This window comes from Larimichthys crocea, chromosome I, assembly GCF_000972845.2.
Source record: "Larimichthys crocea isolate SSNF chromosome I, L_crocea_2.0, whole genome shotgun sequence".
NCBI classification, from domain to species: Eukaryota; Metazoa; Chordata; class Actinopteri; family Sciaenidae; genus Larimichthys; species Larimichthys crocea.
The window spans coordinates 1,043,491-1,063,812 of NC_040011.1; the positions used below are offsets into that span (position 1 = coordinate 1,043,491).

Here is a 20,322-nt window from a genome sequence, read left to right on the forward strand (position 1 = left end):
ATACTTACCTTTCAGCACTATTTTCTTTCTCCTTTATAGAACTCAGTACTCAGTTGTCACCTTTCTATCTATTTTCTCAAGGTCAGAACATGATGGGTGGATGGCCAGACGTGGGATAGAGGTAATGAGTTTGGAATGGCATTTAGAGCAGTGAGAGGCTTGGGACTCACACCTGACTCATCACACTATGGATTCAGAAAGAATAGATAGTGTTAATGAAAATATATGGCTCAATCCTGTGTGGGTTCAGACTGACAGGCAAGAGAAGAAATGAACCACTATTGGAGGCAACATTCTTTGCTAAAAAGAATGAACATAATAACAATTTGAGTTCATATAATCATTAAAATCTCGTTTTTTTTGACGTAAGTGACTGGGGACATGGAATTTTTGTATTTGCAGTGTAGCATTACTGTGCTGACTAATTTGTATAGATAATAGAACCCTCCTGTTGGTTTGGCGAGCAGCAGATTGTTAGTTAAGCAAAGATATTGTGTATGGTAGAATGAGATGTTTTGAAAATGATGTCCAGTGACAAGATCCATTGTCAAAAGCATCCAAATATTTTGTTTTGTTTTTCTTTATCTGCAACCCTAGATGAACTGTACAAAGCACGGTATGTTCGTAGACTTCATTTATAATCATAATGACAAAAATTGGCATATGTTGATATGTCAATCTGCATTATGTGCCCATTGTTTATCATGGTTTAAAGTGAAACATGAGCTGAAAAGTTCCTATAAAAGAGATGACATAACTTTTCCAGAAAACAAACTCAAATTAGTGTTTTCTGATCTGCCACTTATGGTCAATTTTTAAGCAACCAAAGAACTTGTTTAGAAAGGTTGGCTGGTTAAGTACAAAATTCTGGTGGTAAATCACAAAGATGTTCAGTCTTTATGAGTTGATGAGAGTGGCCTGAACATGCCATTGTTTTTGAGTCTCACACAAAAAAAGACATCACAGTGAGTCTGACTGTCTCATTTGGGGAAGACAAACTGGCTCAGCCTGAATAAACAACTTTTCATACCAACAAAACCATTTTCCCAATTTATGCATTCTACTCCAGCGTTTGCTCTTGTAAACGTCCCCTTATACCCCAGGGCCAGAGAAACAAGCGGAGAAACAATCATGTTTAGGCCATCCATGAATGACAGAATGACAGACTTTTCGATTGTCCTGTCAGCAGCATGGTAGAGAGCAATAGAAATGTTTTTTCCAAGCCTTTCACTGCACTCAATCTCAACGCCGCTCCGCCATGAGAGGAGAAAATGCTTGTTTACCCAGAAACCAACGGGCCTCACTGATTGCCATCCCAACGATAATGGCCAAGGATGAGGCAGATCAATAGCTATCTACACCCATTCCTAAAGCAATAACACTCAATAGGAAAACCCATTTACTTTTACTTACCTTTGCTTGATGTTGTTTTACCATGAGGACAGCTAGGTCTGATGAAGATGGGATTTGACTGGACGGGCAGTTGTGGTTATGGATCTTTTTTTAAATTATTATAACTATTATTAAGATGTGGGTAACAATGAGCACAGTAACATAGACAAAACAGGTTGAGATGATGAACTGCAAATTAAATTTATCAGAAAATGACTGTAGTCATAATCTGACCAAGAACGCACCATCTCCATGTGTGTATGTGACAGATATTCCTTGTTTACTCATTTGACCTTGAAGCATGGACACTGGTCGAAAGCAGGGGCTTTAGCATTACAGCCAAGCAATGATTGCCGCCGTATAAGGATAATATAATTTATGGACCCAGGAACATATAAAAACTCCCAGTCATTACCACAAAGAAGGTTTTTTTGTTTGTTTATCTGAAAAAATACAGCTGACCACCAGCAAATCTTGTCAGAAAGGTCACTCAGATGCTACATTCGTATGTGTGTGTGTGTGTGTGTGTGACGTTTTTTTGCCAGCACATGCATATGTGTGCTCTCACTTGGTGAAAGCAGCAAGTTTAATAAGAGTTTATGTGTTCTGCTGAACTTGCCTTAGAGCCAGTTCACAAATCCTCCCGCAGTCTGAACAGCCAGCTCTCCCAGGTGAACCGCTCTCAGATCAAATTATCTCCAGTTCTCTGACAGAGAGGGGAAAAAAGAAAAAGGATAAAAAGTTGCTTTATTTGTTGAAAACATTTTTCATCACTCCATCATTCAATATTCATTTCAATATTGCTCTTCAACCCTGTATTGAACCACGGCCTTCCACACCTTTTGTCTTGCCAGAGTTTTCTCCTGATGCAAGGTGAATTACGTTTCTGTATCTTTCCCATTCTCTGGCTGTTGTTTGACTTGATCTACCAAACTAAACACCCGTTCTGGCTGCCCTCTGTATAACCTTGCATCTAACTCCAAAGACTTCCCCGAATCCTTAGCAAAGCTTCTGGGAATGATATTTCTTTACTTTGGCACACAGCTGACCTGCTGTAGATATTTCTTTTCTTTTTTTTCTTTCTTTTTTTTCTCTTTTCAAATGACGCTGTCACACTTGATGTGCACTACTGTGGACAATTTGTCAGACTGGCGTTGTCACTGTTGTGTCAGTATGAGACAGTTTCACCTCCATAAAGATGCTGCATCCTTGATATATATATATACTGTATAAATAATATTCAGTTTAAGTCAAAACTAGGTTTTGTAATCTCCCCGTCTGGACATTTACTTAAGCGATGTATTTCATCTGTTCTTGTTTGTTCCAGAAGCAAATGTTTAACGTACCTCATGACATATAATGAAAAAATATTGTCGGTGAGTAGGCTGGAGCTATAAAATTTCATACCTTTAAACCTTTAGCCCCACGTAGCACTAGAGTTCACAGGGGTTTGCAGAGCTTTCTGTGTGTTGTTTTCAGCTCAGGAAATTAATGTTGGTTGGAAAATTGGCAACAAACATATTCCTGCTGCTACATTCACATCATCATCAAAAAAAATAGATGTTTCTGCAGTTTACGGGTCACGTTAAACCTACTGCAATATGTTGATTTATGCATAGTGTAAAAGCTCAAGAGATATTGTCCAGTTTTGCGAGTAAAGATGATTGAAACATTATATAACTGATCTCTCACATATGCTTACATAGCTATGAACACAGCACGCAGTGCGGGGAGGTTTGCCAACTGTTTAATCCTGCTCATTTTAAAATAGTTTGCTATGCAAGAACCAATCCATTTGGCTAATTGCTTGGGCAACGCTTCCTAGACTCTCTTGCTGCCAGAAAGTGATCAAGTGTCAACCATGTTTTGTAAGAATGAAATACTGTATATCAGTGTTGTGATTTCTCAAACCACAGCTTCTCTTTCTACCTTAAATCCACATTTCTCATGGAAAAGGGAATAAAAGAAAGTGTCCAAAACAAACACTGAATATTAAAATATTTAAAATTTGACAAAGTTCATCTTCTACTTGCATTAGTCAGCACAGAAGTGACAATTTTGACAGAGCAGCTGCAGGTGGACAGGAATTCAGCCCCTCACTGGGCTTTGCCCTAAAAGGTTAGGAACACATGCAATTAATCATCCCGTATCTGCACTGCAACAAGTATTGTTTCCAAATTTATCACAATGCCAGGCCTTTGCAGGCATCCGTGTCTCACATCATGTCATCCCACAGTAGGCATGGGACATGGGATGTCAGCTGTAAATTAGGTGGCACACAGTGACCCCACACTGTTCCAGCTTTGGTTAATCCGAGGCAAGGCATGCAGAGGACACAGCAGGACACATTGATCCCTCTGACTTAGGTGCTCAAACACCATTTATGTAATTCATACTATACCTCAATTTGTGGATGCCATGAGTGTGCACTTTTGGGTAGTTGACTCTACAGCAAATCAGTTTCGAAATGCCAGACATGTTAATGCAAGGCTCACTCAGGAAGTGTAGCAGTGCTAGTGCCTTGCTGTAAGCTGTGTAGGAAATTGAACTTATACAAAACCCAGTGGCTACATTAGCACAATGATCTATCATCTGACAGTGGCTATGGTTCCACAGTGTGCACGGGTTTTTGACTGAACTAACCTGGTCTGGACTATAAAACAGTAAAACACGTTATATCACTTAGTAGTGTTGTCTTGTAAACAAATATTATCAATTTATTTGTTAAGCTTATAACAATTTAAGATAGGCCCATTTAAATTAATTTTGAAAAGAAAAGAAAAGAAAAGAAAAGAAAAACTCAGAGGGAGCACCCTTGTGGCCCAAGGGTTTAAGGTGCAGACCTTGAACTACAACTACCCAGTTTGAGTCTACTTTTGGACAATATGGACTGTTTTGCTGCCTTCAGGGACCAGGGCATACTCATACTTTTTAAACACATTATCCAGTTCACAGTACTGCAGTTTACCAGGACATAATCACACTCTAATGTAAGAGTCAGGTCAGTTATATGACAACTAAAAACACAAGAGCTTTTCTTCATCCGTGCATTGATGTAGGTTAGATTATTAGCTGATGTCTAAAAGTTTAAGGTAAAACAATGAATAGGGACTTAAATAAACTATTGTGAGTGCATGCATATGTGTGCATATGAATATGTTTATGTGCATGTCTACATGTGTCTCTGTGTGTATTCTTCTTCTCTCCACTGGGTCCATAAACTTTCCCCACAGTCCCACTGCCTTTATCAGCATAAAGCTGCACAAACAGCTGCAGCCTTCCACCAAGAACCCTGGGACAGCTGGTCGTCCACACAAACACACTCACTGTGTTACTTTTAACACACACACACACACACACACACACACACACACACACACACACACACGCACGCACGCACACATTTCCTCTCCTCAGCCTCTCTCCAATCCTCTTGTATCTATCCCAGGTGGAATTGGGTTGAACAATGGCATGATGGGAAGGGTGTTGTTTGGTGGGCTTGGTGGATAGTGGAATCCTCCCCAAGGTGACCTCAGAGGGGTGGTGGGAGAAGCAGTTGAGGGCTTTGACGGTGTAATGGACTGGTGTCACTCTGGCCAGAGATGCTCAGCAGAGTAATGTTATCATCTCGATACTGGGAGGTAAAAAAAAAAAAAAAAAAAAAAAAAAAAAAAAAAAAACGCACAACTACAATTTATTTTGGGTGTGGGTTTTTTTTTCTTCTTCTTCTCATTGCTGGAATTGAAAGTTGACATGGTTGTTTTGCTGTATGCGTTTATGTCAATTTCATGACCCTGTAGGCCCTTAAGAGTCAACAGAATTCATTTGTGTTTAGCAAACAGCTGAATATATAAATATGGAAACAATGTTTACAGATGGAACCTTTTTTTATATACATAGGCTCATAATAATGCAATTCTGTCGTATGCATATACAGTATAGATCTACATCTATTGTGTGCGGATCTACATCTATCAGATTTTTTTTTCTCTTCACTACGGAATTATTGTATCAAAGAAATTATTATGTTGTCTTAGGAAAAAGTATTTTCATATGCAGCACGGTTTATGTCTACATTGTTGATTAGTGTTTCCGTCTTTGTGTGAAAGGATCAAATAATGAAATTAATCAGAGAGTAAAATAGATGTCTCGTGTGTAATTTTTCTGTAAGTCTGCATGCATGTGTGCATGTGTGTGTGTGCGTCTGCTTCAATAATTGGTTCAAACACATAGTGAGATAGGTTACAGCAGAAGGGTAATTAGCAGATGTTGAAGCAATGCAGCTCGTAAATCTGTCCGTTGCCAATGATACTGTATGTCAATGAGGCTTTACAGACACATGAGATCCAGATCATGCTTTAATTACCTTGAAATGAACCAACTTAAAAAAAAAAAAAAAAAAAACTTTCATATATATTGATCTTAATTATTTCAGCCCCAGAGGGTTCAACACACACACAAAGTGAAAACAGAAGAGTGTTTCTGCCTCCCCTCTACCCTCCACTCCTCCTCAGTCTTCTGACAGAGATTTTGCTCTCTTGGTGTGGAGGTGTTCAGAAAAAAAAAAAAAAGGAAAGGAGAGGAAAGGAAAAATAGCCTGGGGCACCTGGCAGAGGATTTGACCTGTTCCCTTGCAGTCAGAGGCAGAGAGGCAGAAACCTCACTTTTTCCCACACTAGCCATATTCAGGTTTAAAGATTGGAAAGCAAAGTGGTGCCCCTATAGGTGAAAGCCTGCATCTCTCTCTCAGTGAGTAGGTGCGTGCAGTGTGGAACAATCCAGACATTGTGCTGACCCGCCCCGTCTGCTCTCAGCTTACACATCCAAAATAAGATAAATAATAATAAAGATTTCCACGTTTATCAAGGGTCCCAGGGTCTGCTGCGTCACATTCATTTACTTTCGGTCTTATGGCATCACAGCTAGTCACGCGATGGTGTGTTAACCCCCTTGATGATGTATTAAGTTGGATATATAATACACCGTAATAGATGAAAGTTCACGCATATGAAAACTTTGACTCGGCCTCTCTGTTTGGTCCATTCAATTCTCTTTAATGAAGAGCTGCAGGTCTCAGGCATAGAATAATACAGTATATGAAATGCAAATGTTTTATGCTGGCAGAGTTTTGAACATAAAGACCGTTAAATTGAATCCAACAATGTTTAGACACTTAAATTTCACCAAACCAGCTCTGGAAAGCGTTAGAATTAATTAATAATTCACATTCCTTTCATAGTGCAATATAATTATAAACATAATATATGTCTTCTATTGAGGCTGAATGTGATTTAATATGCCACAGAAATATAATAAACTTACTACAACAAAAGGAGAGTTTTTATGTCAATCACACAGCTATTTGACAATAACTCATGTTTTCCACAATGCCCTTGGTGCCATGGGATAACACTCTGCATAGCGCTGCACAATAACCATATTTCATATTTCTTGGGAGAGGGGCACATGGAATCGCTGACGGCGTTTTTCCTGCACTGTATTTTCATGGTGGAGCTGTGCCCGATGATGGTTATGATAATTTGATCTGAGAAGACACAGAGATTTGAACTAGCAGAAAGGAGGATGCAAATCCCTCAGTAAATCCCTACACTATATAGCCCCCAGCCTTCCGGGAGAGTTTAATATCTACTGGAATGATTAAACTGAAAAGGTGAAACCACCATTGTAGTAATAAGAAGTAGGACTGTGCAACAGGGGTTAGAGAGTGGGCTAATAGTTTGCACTGCAACTCTGACCTCTAATGTATACACATGATCCAGAATGTTAATTTCACCAATGTTATGTGCATCATTTCCTTTTTTCCTTTTTTTATGATTCAAATCAGAATATCCTTGACATGTAGAATGCATGCTAAATGATAATTTGCATTTATTCATTCATGAGCGAGGAAATGTACTGCAGCAATAGTAATAATAAAGCAATGGATAGACAGGTAGATAAATGTAGAAACATTCAATGCAAGTAAACAAATATCGGAAATGTGTTAACAAGTATCATATAACATAATCAAACAGGAAGTAGTGCTATTGGTTGTCTCTTTCAATTTGATCAACAAATTGTGTCATAAATTATATTCCGTAATTTGTTCCTCTCACTAATTTCTGTAATTAAAGCAGAAAAACGCCAAATGTTACCAGTTACAAAAATGATTGCATCGTCAGTATCTTGTCGTTTGTACGGGCTACAGAGACCACAAAAGAAAATCAAAGCAACATAACCGTCATGTTACATATACTACAATCTCATTTTTATGGCTAACGCGAGAGAGTTGGCTTCTTGCGGATTCACCAGAGACGGAGCAGCATTAGCCATCCCACCGGGTTCCTCAATCTCGTCTGATAGAAGTCCGTTACTTCATCTCTTTATTAATTGATTATATTACCAGTTAACGGTCAGTATATCATGAAGGCGAGAACACGGCTTTAAATGTGCTCGAGAGGATCCAGTCTGATTTTCCACGATACCGATAATGCTTGATAACAGACACTTTGTAATCTCATCCTGTTTATAAGTCTTCCCTCCAGCCACAAAAGTCTTCCACCACTCACATGCCACACAGCGTAGATCATGTCCTGTGTCTTGATTTACAAAAATGAGTGGGTATAGTGTCGCCAGCCACTCCATTTTTTCCTGCCAGTGAGGAGATTTATAGGGAGAGCGTAATACACTATCCCCAGATCCGATCACCCATGGTTATACCGACCTTAGAAAAGGGTGTAGTCCCTCACCGGCTTCCCACCAGCGAACACTGCCAGTTGTTTTCAGTTGGAAACCACAACCAAGCCAGGTAACACCGCAAGGTGTCCATCCGAGTTTACGAAGGTGAGTTAGGTGAGTTAGTGTCAGTCTAGCACAGTGCTGTGGGCTGGACACATCTTATGAGGTGTATCTGAGATATTCATCAGTAATATTATAGAATATTACATGATGGAGCATGAAAAATCTGTTTGTTCAGCTGCACATGAAGAAAAGCATTAAAACTTCACTCATCAAATCAAATCAAATCAATTTTATTTGTATAGCCCAAAGTCACAAAGTACATTTGCCTCAGAGGGCTTTACAATCTGTACAGGGAGTGTAAAGTGTAACCTCATGATATGGTTAACCTTTTTTTTTATCTATTGCCATGTTTTTGTGACCTACTGTGATATTTCAAAAAGTCAATGTGAATGGAAATGATCTGCGCTTTGATTGACTTCTGCTTCGGTTGGTCAACAGAATAAAATACCCAGCTGACGCTGCACCACCTGACTCCACACCCCTCATCTAAATGTCTATTAATAGTTTTAATAAATGTTATAAAACCCCTGGGGTTTTCAGCAGGCCTCAGTCTGATGGCTCTGCTCTACGTGAAAAAAGGTCATGGAAGAATTCAAAGTAGGTACATTTGTTTAATCCTACCCCATGACAGGATACAAATAATACCTGCCAAGAAAAAAGGTAATTGCTAATTAACAATGGCTTTCTGAAGCATTCTTAAAACAAACAAACAAAAAAAGGGCATTATTAATTATATTTGGGTGCTTTCCCAATTATACTATGTATACTATCTTTTTTTGTTGGAAATGGCCCAATGCTTTAGTGAGTCCAACATCTCACAGTAAGTTTTCATCAGTGTTCCTAATTAATTACATTTTGACTGGTTCAGTCATTTGTCATTTTCAGTGACAGTGATGCAGTGATGAATTACACTGCCTTTTTTTGTAAGAAAATAATGAAAAGTGCTGTGCTACCCCAGAAACTGATTTATTAAGTTTTACTAAAGAGGCCTATGAATTATGCAAGGAGGGCATTGGTGAAACAGAAAAGAAAGAAGAGAAGTAATAATTATGATTTTACGTCACGAACTGAAATGAATCAGTGTTGGATGTTTATTGTTCAAAGTTCAATGTCTATTTGATGTTGTTCAGTGTTTCTTTACAGACTGGCTGCTCCTGTTTGGACAACCTGTTTGGGTCACTTCCTGGTCGTCATTTCTGACCCTGAATATCAGTAACTGTTGATCAGTTATGCCAACCACAGTGGGATAATAGAGGAGTACACCGGGTCACACGCAACACCATCAGGACCAACTGAGACATGTAAGGTTTCATTTACTGCCTGTCCCTCCATGCTTTTGTATCTAAAGTGCTGTTGTTACATTTATACCTCCCCTCCAAACAGACTTGCATGTCAACCTGCAACACAAAATAAAAAATGCATTTATATCTTTCAGTATTATCCTGCTAAACAGTATCCAGGTACAAAAGGAACCAACTTGCAGGGTAAATACGACGACTCATTCGGGCTCCATTCACAGTAATTCTGCTCTAGCCCCTTTAGTCTCTGCTGGCTAAATCCTCTGTTAGAGATAGAGGCTGGGTTTGATCCCCTGCAGGATCTCAGTTTATCTCTCTTGCAAATCTGCTGCCAGATGACAGGGTTAGCTTTGTGGACTGTAGCTGCCCACGCTCTCTTAAAGATCGACACAATGCCTGGTGTCACAGTGTTTTTTTGTTGTTTTTTTTGGTCTTTTACTGTTGTGGAGCCGTGGACCTATGCAGGGTTCAAAAACCTGATAATGTCTTAAAAATGCACTTCAATTTCTAAATGAATTACCCGTAAAGAATTGTGTTTCATTGTGACAATATATGCTTGCAAAGTTTATTATTATAATAAACAAATTGTGTTTATTTTGTGCTGAAATTTAAAACTCTTTGTGTATATTCATATTTAATGTGGTGCCTGTTTTACTTTTAAAAAACAGTACTATTGAGCATCATAATATGTAGAAATGAAAAGATATTTTCTTTACCGATACAGCCTGTACAGTCCTCCGTGTGCTACACATCCCCAGTCACTGCCGTGCACAGGAACACACGTGTGTCTTGTGTCTTGTGTCATCATTTCATCAGTGCCGTGCAGCCAGCTGCTGTTGCTGCTTGCTCATTAAACATTTGTAGAGTCAATACAAATTCCACCAAGACTCCTTTCCTCAGGGCAAACACTGGAAAATACAGTATGTAAACGGTGCAGCACTCATCATTCATCTATGCAGAAAATAGAGCTATCTTCGCACCCTACTGTATCAATAACCGAGAGATGGAGAGGGTCCAGAAGCAAACCTCCACAATTCATTACGGGCCCATGTCGCCTCCAGCAGATTAGAAGGTTTACTGCTGTTGACAGCTCATCTCTCTGCAGAGAATCACTGATTATTGTTAAATGTCAATGAGAAATATCAAATCAGAATGTGTGCTTCTGCTGAAATGACAGCATTTCGGAGGCACAAATTTAACACGTGAACTTTCTTAAAAACTTTAATTATCTTGGAAAACATCGGTGAGCACGCCTGTTCATTCAGACACATCCACAGCAGGGAATCAAATGCATACTTTGACGACACCTTGATGACTGATTCAACCTTTTGATTCACTGGCTTTCGCCGCTAACCCATCGTGGTCCCGTATCTTAAAGTTATTCACCTGAGGCATCATGTTACAAAGTGTGTTGTTTGGAGAATTTTACAGTGTTTTCTGTTGAAAAATACGCTCATCCTGTCAGCCACAATTGCATAGCCTGAAACTGAAAAGAGTCTCTGATCTCTAGCAGACAAAAAAAGTTCACTCTCTCAGCCAACTCAAAGTCTGGTGTCGGGCAGGGTTCAAAATACGGTGCAGATACAGGGAAGCTAAGCTGCCTGAAAGAGACACAAGTCCCCCGGAGAGCCTCGTTTGAGAAATTCATAGGGAGCTCGGAAATCTCATCAATTTGGTGTAGCAGTATTTTCTTGTATTATTGAGGTTCCTGGGACAAACAATAGGCTGATACATAAGCACTTGTCAATGTGTGTGTTTATTTGCACATAATAATTTCATTTGTGTCAAATGAACACAATCCTGTCTATTCCTGCATCAGTCTTTCTTATTGTTCCTCTTTTTTTATGCTTTTTGTTGTCTCAGGCTGAATATTTCCTGCTGAATTAATGTTTTTTTTGTTTTTTTTTTTGCACATTGACGTTCACGTATGCATTTACATGTGTATGGGACCCTGAAAAATAGGGCTTCTTCCAAAGCCATGGCGTAATTCAAACACTGCTATCGGGTATAAACACTTCTGATAAAAAAGAAGCAATCACTCCACCCATTGAGAGGACTGAATATTTTTCTGGTTGAAAGTAGAGAATTAGACAGAATGTGGATAGGGCCGAACACAAAGAGAGACGAGGATGACTTAGGACAAAAGTCTTCCAGCCAGAATCAAACCAGGAACGTCACAGTTACATGGTGTGCTTCTTTGACCACTGGGGCACCAGGACACCCAAAGAATGTTAAAGGGTTTGGCACCTTTGACCCAAACGTGATTGGTAATTATGATCATGCTGTGTGCAGTTTAGTTTAATGTTGTTTATTTCCATTCAAATATTTCTTTAGCCATTTGGAGCAGCCATTGAACTATGATGGGGTTGAGTGAAATAATCATATTCCTTTACCATCATCATTACAATCATGTGCTGTCCAGAGGTGACACAATAGCAGAGAAAGCTTTTAATTTGTGATTTTACTCTGGCATGTGCATGTGTTTTAAAAAAGTTAGAAAAATCTTGCAGATAAAATGTTTGAGATGTCGACAAATGTTTAGTACAGGTAGTTTGTCACTATATTTTGTAGAGTCAAGCAGAATGTTGACCAAAGGTCACACAGGTCAACCACTGCAGCTCGAGGGGCAAGTTGACCAAAACCCCCTGGGTGACACATGTTCGCAAAGGTTTTTTGAATGTTTTGAGTGGACAATTGTTAGGTGAAATTTTCCAGTTTTTTAAAAATTGAGAAACTGCAAATTATAATTAGCTGAATGCTAACTGAGGGCTTCAAAGTGAAATTCATATGTTGCTATAATGTGTTTCTTTCAGTACCCTGCACCCAGGAACAGCAAAGTACAGATATGATTTGTGCTCTATAGCATTTAAAAGCTAAGTATATTTACTATAATTGTAAACGAATCTCTTGGACCATATGGTATGAGGTTCTACTCACCCTAACACAGACTGAGAGAAAGCTATAGAGACTGTATTGACCGCTGTGGTGAGTAATCTGGCTACTGGCATGCCACCCCCGCACTGTGAACGTGAGAATAGCCTGCTGGGAGTAAAAGCACTCTGGGGCCTGCTTATCAAACAGCTTCCTGTGATCCCGGCTAGCTAGGCCCTCGTGGTTCATCATGTGAGCATAAGATATTGCACAAGACACTGGAACGCCGCAACAAACCGCAGGATCTTGAAAAGCACCGTCTAATAGTAAAATGTGTGAAATCTAAAAAAAAACAGTATTGCTTTTCAAAATGAATGAATAATAATAATAAAAAATGTGTTTACACTTTTTTTAAAATGCTTTGAATTTTTGTAAACTTTTGCGAAGCCTTAGGAGTTCAGACACAAAGCCTCAAGTAGATAAATAAGATAATAAAGTAATTCATAAAGCTGAGAGTCCTTTGTTGTTGTTGCTGGATTATGAACACGACTCAGAGAAGGAAAGTTTTCCACACTCGCATGTCATATAAGTTACCCCACTAACTGACATTGCGTGCTTCAACCAGCTTATGTTCACATGGGTAAAGTGTGCAAACACCAGAAGTTAGTTTACTTTCCCCCCCTCACGGCTGACCTCGAATTTCCTATGCCGCAGACACTTTGAAATCCAGTTTGTTTTCGGGCCCTTCAAAAGACAACACGCTCACTTTTTCATGGTGTAAATTCTTGTGGGCCTGAATTAAAACAACAAAAGCAAATAGTTTGTGTGTATTTTGTCAGATGTTTTGTATTTATTGCTTTTATTACATATATATCACGAGGTATCTTGGGCAGATTTAAAAAAAAAAACATTTTATTGTCTAGGACTTAACCTCTCTCATCAGTTGAAACAAGATTTAAGAGATAAGGCAAAAATGTAACCTTAACATGAACTTTGTATGAACATATGACCCCGAGAGGTATGATCTTCCTCTGGTGTAAGACTAAATAGGTCCAATGTGTGCCAAATGAGTCAGGGAGAATCAACATTTATTGAACTTATCTGTCCAGAATCGTGGTTTGCTTTTGATCTTATCACAAATTTCATTAGTGAAACTTTATCAAATTTACAACGGAGGAAACGTGCTGGTGTGTGTCGTGAATACAGAAATCAAATCAAATCACAACAATACTTTTCACTTGATTTTTTTCCTACCTATGTGGTTTGAGGAGGTGAAGCTGGCGTGCAGACAGAGGTGCCAGACAGTCAACACTCGACTCCACTAAACAAAAGTAAACACAAAGTCCAAAGATAGCTGATGGCTGTCAATCAAGCCCATCCCCAGCTGCCTTCGCCTGTCAGCCGTCACTCTTTTCCCATGGTTCCTCTGGGCTGGAGTATCCCTGCCCGTGTTTTTAGACAAACAGATCAGATTCCTCCTCAAACAGGCCGCTGCCGTCCCTTTTGATAACAATGTAATAATTCAAAACAAATGATTCAGCTCTTTGATGAGAGCACTTTTATGATGACGGAGACCCTCACGCTGACATCTGTTTGATTTTATCTTCTTGAACTTTATCCCCTGCTGGAAAATTTACTGGCTCTGTCCAGGGCAGTGTGTTAAAGTCAGACTAATAGAGGGGCAAAGACAACCGAGACACTGGGCAGGACAGCCTCGCACTGCGCTCACAGGAAACGTTTTCAGGGTGGTGTCAGGACATTTTGCAAAGTGAGCACGTTTCAAAATTCAAATAATATTATCAGTGTTGATAATGGCAGGTAAGTTCACCTGGTATGTGGTTTTAATAAAACTTCACGGGCTGACCAAAAACTTTTCTTCAAAATCAAACAACAGTCAAACAGATGAAACATTACCAAAATCCCTTCACATTCTGTCACGTTTTAGTAAGGAAACCCCTCCACTAAAAAAAAAAAGTGCTTGGATGTTTGATCCTCACTCTGCAGAATAATGTCCGTGCAGAGTTTGACAGCAGCAGACTGTTTTCACATCCATCTGCTGTAGGGGAAAGGTTTCCCTGTGCTCACCTTAAATCTCAGTTTATGACATTTACATACGAGAATTCTGCAACATCACAACCAGTTTGGAAGCCGATCATGATCCAGCATACAACTTACACAAGGGTCATGTGGAAACATGAAATCTCCATGTATAGGAGACATATTAGTCATATAGTTGAAATTAAAATGTGTGGGTCTAATAAGGGACAAGGAGAATATGTCATTAAAAAAGTGTTTTCATGTCTAAAACATACACCAAAGTTTAGTATGGAAGTTCATGCTCTGTTCCACCTATAATCTAGTAAGTAGACGTTCTTTGTTTGTTTGTTTGTTTTCTATAAATCTATAAGGTTTCATGCCTAAATTTAGCCAAAGTTAACTATTTCCTGTTGTGTCGTACACCTTAAACTTTTTTTCTCACTTGCAGAGGAGCTACGGTTAACGCAGAATAAATTGAGCTAATCATCGACTTCACTTTACTGGAACACGTGTGAATAAAAAAACACCAGGAAACCAAAACCCGGTCCTCTTAATTCTTAATATCAGTACTACCTTCTCATGCTTCTCTATACTTCTTCTTTGACGAGGGCTGAGGGTCGAGAGGGGGCAGGGGGGTTGGTTCGGCTCGAGACCATGGCCGTGGTTGGAGCTGTACGCTAAAGCCATGCTCAGGCCCCAGAGATTTCCAGCCTCTTAGATGCCTATAACTCATCCCTAGCCCTGCTTCTGAAGGGAGATTTTCCCCCCTCAATCCCAGGCCTGAAATATCCTTTCAAAGGCCGCAGACTGGAGACAGATATGTAGGTGTTTTAGATAAGGTAGGAATTGCATTAAAGGATTTTTCCATTTTAAAGCTGTTGCCATCTTTTTTTGCCCTTTCCCATAGACTTGAGAGGAGCATTTGAGGGATGTACTTTGGGACGGACTAGTCCGTACATTTGTGGTCAGTTCACAGCTCATAAAAGACTAGCGCTAACCTCAGTAAAAAATTGAATAATGTAGAGTGGCTAGAGGCAGTGCAGAGCCTTCTCAAAGAATACTAAAGTTATTGACCCAAGTTTGGAGGAAAAGCCTCCCAGCTCATTGATCTCTTCACCAGCATAATTAAAGGGCAGCGGGATGAATTTTCATGTGGAAGAAAATAGAAAATTCAGAGTGATGAATTTTCAGAGTGATGAGGATTCTTGCCAAATGCAACCGTTAAATTAAAAGCTCTTTCCCAAAACCTCAGAATGGGATAATTTTGTTTTGCAAAGTAGAGTGTGGCCAAAAAGAAAAAGTCAACAGAGTCTCACCCAGGCTGCGGCGTGTGAAAGTGAAAGAAGAAAAGTGAAACATCAGTTTGAACTGCAAGTCTGTTAAGACCCTAGTGTGTATAGGTATGTGTGCAACGTTCCCAACTTCTTCTCTCCATGCCTCTCTGTTTTATAAGAGCTTATGCTCCTCTTCGGCATGTACTTTAAAACTTTATAATTATGTGGCCTCCCTTTTTCCCCCAGCCGACTGTGTTTACATTTGCCAGCTTAACATGCACATGGTCCAGTCCACACACACGGCTCGTCCACAGTCCATGTCTTTCTGTGGCAGTGTTTGTTGGACTGGGCTACGGAGAGATTAGTCGCCTCATTCCCTCTGGTGCCTCTGCGTAATGTTCCTCATCCAAAGGGCTTGGCTGCTCATTTTCCAATAGGACTTTAGAGCGGGAAATTGACCCTTATTTTGAATTTTTTTTTTTATAGCATGCTGAAATGCAATTAAAATGTTTAAATTGTCCCATCATACTTTTATTATAACTGCTCACTGCCATACACTTAAACTAAAATAATTCAAATACAGAACATGAATGAATTATAGTAAAACAATAAAAAACAAAAATATTTTTGAAATTCTCTGCTTTCACTAGATTAAATGAAAGTATAAAATTAAGACACGCCGTAAAATTGTGTTTCTTCAAGCACAGTCGAATTTGTCTCAAAGCTTTAAAAGACATAAAAACTGAAGAGTAAAAAAACTTTTCTTTCTGTTTTGTTTGCAAGTGTCTCCAAACATTTTCAGATTTTTTTACTTGAATGTGAACATACTAGTGGTTTTAATACAAAAACATCCAGTCATAAATCAAACTATTTGAAACGCTGCTGAACCGAGCCTATATATTTGCTGAAATAATATATCACATATCTCATATTGAGAAAATTACAGGCAAGCACACTCAGTCTAGGGAAGGGCGCTAGACTAGACAGGGACTAGGACCCACATGGTCAAAACCCACACATCGGTGGATTGGTAACGGCATGAGAGAGAAAAATAAGAAAGAGAGACAGGGAGTCAGGGAAACTTGCTGAAAACATGCTTGTGGCAGTGGCTGAACTCGAGGAAGGAAAGACTAAAATTTGCACAGAGCAAAGCTAAACATAACTTGTAAATGGTTTTGATTATGAGGCAAAAAGTCAAGCCTTTGCTGACCTCCTGCTGTCTTCATTACATCTTCATTTAGAATCTGCAAACCAGGACGACTATTTTAAAGATCTCTAAGGTAAGACTTGAATATTTTTGCTTTTTTAGTATTATTATTATTATTATTATTATTATTATAATTATTCCTGCACAGCTGATTGGCTCATTTGTTGTTTGGTGGTGTACATTTTACTTATTGAGCAGTGGAGTTTTGTACAGCCTAGGCAGAGATTAAGACAAATTCTGATAAGGACTGGAAGTTGACTCTCAGCATTAAGGAGGATTAATGTTTAGCTCTGTGTGGCAGGGGCCTTCTCAGTGGCTGTGTTTACGCAGTGTTGCAGACCCTGCATTAATCCGAAATTAGTATAAAAGATCAGCTGTGGCCACTGAGGCAAACCTTCACAGGGCTTAGGCCAGTAATCAAGTCTCACTTTGGGACAATGAGCGCCTGGAAGGTCAATGAGAGGCCTGGGTAAAAGGGGGCGAGGGGATTGAGGTGGGTGGTGGGAGAGTGGTGAGGGACTTTTGGTGACCACATGGTTTAATATAGGGGAGATCCACACACACACACACACACACACACACACACACACACACACACGGTTTGCCCCCACAGTCTGTACCTTCTCTTCTTTATACCGGGCGTCCATGACCATGATTTGTTTTTCGTTACAGCTGCAGAGGACATTAGTGTTTATAACTGAACACTTAAAAGACATTTCTTCCTTTTTTCCCGAAGCTCGTCTGAAATCTTATACATGTATTTGATGTCACACAAGTTTACATTTCAGCGCACTAAGTATTAGCTCTGTCACATAATTATAACGTGTGCTGAGGGATTATAACAATAAATAGTATAAGACTATCTAGCTGCTTGTAGTGTAGAACAACATCTCCTGTTCCAACACAAACCAACACTGAGAAGAGCTGGTAGGAGAATCACAGGAGATGTCTCGGCTCCAAGACGCTCTTTTACAGGAAAGTAACACTGTATCAAATTGAAAACAAGCAGTATAAAAATCAGCAGTAAATTTTCCACTGCCAAACTAGTGCTGGCTGGTGCAGCGTAAGAGGCAGCACCGCTGAATTCAGTTAGGAAAATAAAATAAAGGAAATATAGCTCAGCATAAACCACAGCCCTCGGATGATGAATACTCGCAAAACTGTTGATATCTGCATTATTTTTGTATTTTTAAACCACTCATACTGTGAGTGGCCACATTCAAACCTGCTTCCAAAAAGAAGACAATTTTATTGACATTTTAAATAAGGCTCACCATACATACAGCGTTATAATGTGGCCAAGTGAATGCCTCTGCTCTTGCAAAAAAAAAAAGGGGGTCCGGGGAACTTAACCTTGTAAATACTTTCCAAACGACATCTATAAAGTTCTTAAATTATTTATTTATACAGATTTTATAGTGCCTTGGCAAATTACAGTGCCCTTGAAAAAGAAAAATCATCTCCTCAATCAAATATTTTTGGCACGTGCCAAACTTCATCCTTTACCAACAGTAGTCCAGCCATGTCTGTCTTTTGTGCACACATGTTAACAACAGACAAACTACAAATGAAAGGGTAACAGTGCAAAAAAACAACAGCAACACAGCCAGATGATAATTTAGGGCATTTGCACCACATTGTGGTGGAAGCAGCTCTCTTCAAGTGCCAGCAGGGTATCGAGCGAACCCCCCACCCCAGCCACCCACTGCTCCTGCTAAGATTAGACAAATTAAACACTATTATTCACGTCACTCCCGCAGCTGGCCTTTTAAGTGGTTCTACGTTAACTATCATAATGGTTTGCTTTGAAAGCCACAGTCTTCTCCTTAATTTACAATATGAAAAAGCACTTTTGCCCAAAGTCTTGGTGGGATTTTTCTTCTCTTCTGCCTCATGCTGCGGAGGAGAAAAAAAAGGTTTTCTTTACACTGCAACAAATTAGAGTCAGAAAATGTTATTGTTAGGACTTTAGGTTTACTGAATTTAAAGCATGATTACTTTTAAATGCATCACATATTCTCTTTGAGTCACATTTATTTCCAAATGATAATGTTTTGTATAGTATTCTTGGTTAAAAGTCAGCCAGGAGTTCTGAAGTCAGCTTTAATCAATTATCCCTATGTACTAATTTATTTACTAGAAGACATTCCTGAGTTTGTGTCCTCTCGGAGTGAAAACTATAGTAGGTCTACCAGACTCTCACATCTGTCCATACGTTTTTAATGTAGTTTCCTGTTGGGAAATCTCCCTCTTGTATCCCCATAACCTGATAATGGATGTGGTATTGGCCAGGGGCCCGTGGGCTGAGGACGGCCGGTGATGGATAACCTAGTTTCAGACCCATCATCACTGTACAGCATGTGCCTTGTATCTGTTGTAAAGTACCCCCCACCCACATTGAGCATGCTCCAGATACACATTTAGGGAAGTGACAGTAAGTGACATCCTGAATACCACAGAAATTTCAGTATTCACAAAACTTCAAAACAGACAGCAAAAACTGTACATGAGGTACAGAAGGTGTTTTTTAAGGTGCGCTTCGATAACCCTTTGAATTTAAAGGGCCAATGCAAAGTTCACTTTATTTGTCACAAGCCACTCAGCCTGTAAGAACAGATGTATGATGTGCTCTGTGGCTCTGGAGGGAGTCTGAGAAAAGAACCCAAATGATGTCATTAGGGTTATCTTGGCTTGGCTTGAGATCTCCACATCACAAAGCTGAGCTGTGGGTGAAAAAAAAAAAAAAGTGGGCAGGGAGGGTTTAATAAAAGACACTATTTAGTTGTATAATGTGAAACGTAGGATCTGGTGTGTGAGTCCTGACCCATGTTGTATTAGGGACTAAAGGTACCTCTGCTTCTGCTGCTTCATTTGTCTTTTGTAATCCACTAAATTCTAATGGAAGCTCAGTACAAAACTGCTGGAGTACATCAAACTGAGCATGGATAAGTAATAAAGCATTGGATCTATGAGCAATGGAAAATGTTGTGATCTGATGAGTCAGTCATCAGTAGATACTACGAGTCAGCTGTGGTATCCACCCTCACATCCAATCTGTTGCCAAGTAGTAAACATGGCGATGGATCTATTGTTAATGGCAGCCATCATTTAGAATATCTCATGCACGACTTTATAGCAGTAAAGGAAAATGGAGCTGAGACCGTATTTTAGGTCACAAACTAATCAGCTATCACTACAGCCAAAACAAAAACCACTGGTGACGTGCCTGAAGACGCAGTTCCACAAGTGGCTGCTAGATGCCGGCTCCAAAAATATGGTGCAATAAAGATCCAATTAAAAACATGTTTAATTTTCTCGCTCAGACAAATCATTATTATCATTACAAATCATTAAACTAGGTGTTTAGCTGCAAAATACTCCTTTAGAAGTGAATTCTAAGATATTGTAATGTATCTAAGTATTGTAAAAACATGGGCACTAT

The 20,322-nt window shown here is 39.4% G+C and overlaps 1 long non-coding RNA gene across 2 annotated transcripts in view; it reads right to left on the bottom strand.

Annotated features, from left to right (window-relative positions):
• Window positions 1-2,007: 2,007 nt before the first annotated feature.
• LOC113747286 (uncharacterized) overlaps window positions 2,008-20,322 on the bottom strand; it is an 86,497-nt gene continuing 68,182 nt past the window's right edge. For both annotated transcript variants that reach the window (XR_003463523.1, XR_003463522.1), the window contains one exon: window positions 2,008-2,098. This is a non-coding gene — a long non-coding RNA (uncharacterized LOC113747286). The remainder of the gene's footprint in view (window positions 2,099-20,322) is intronic.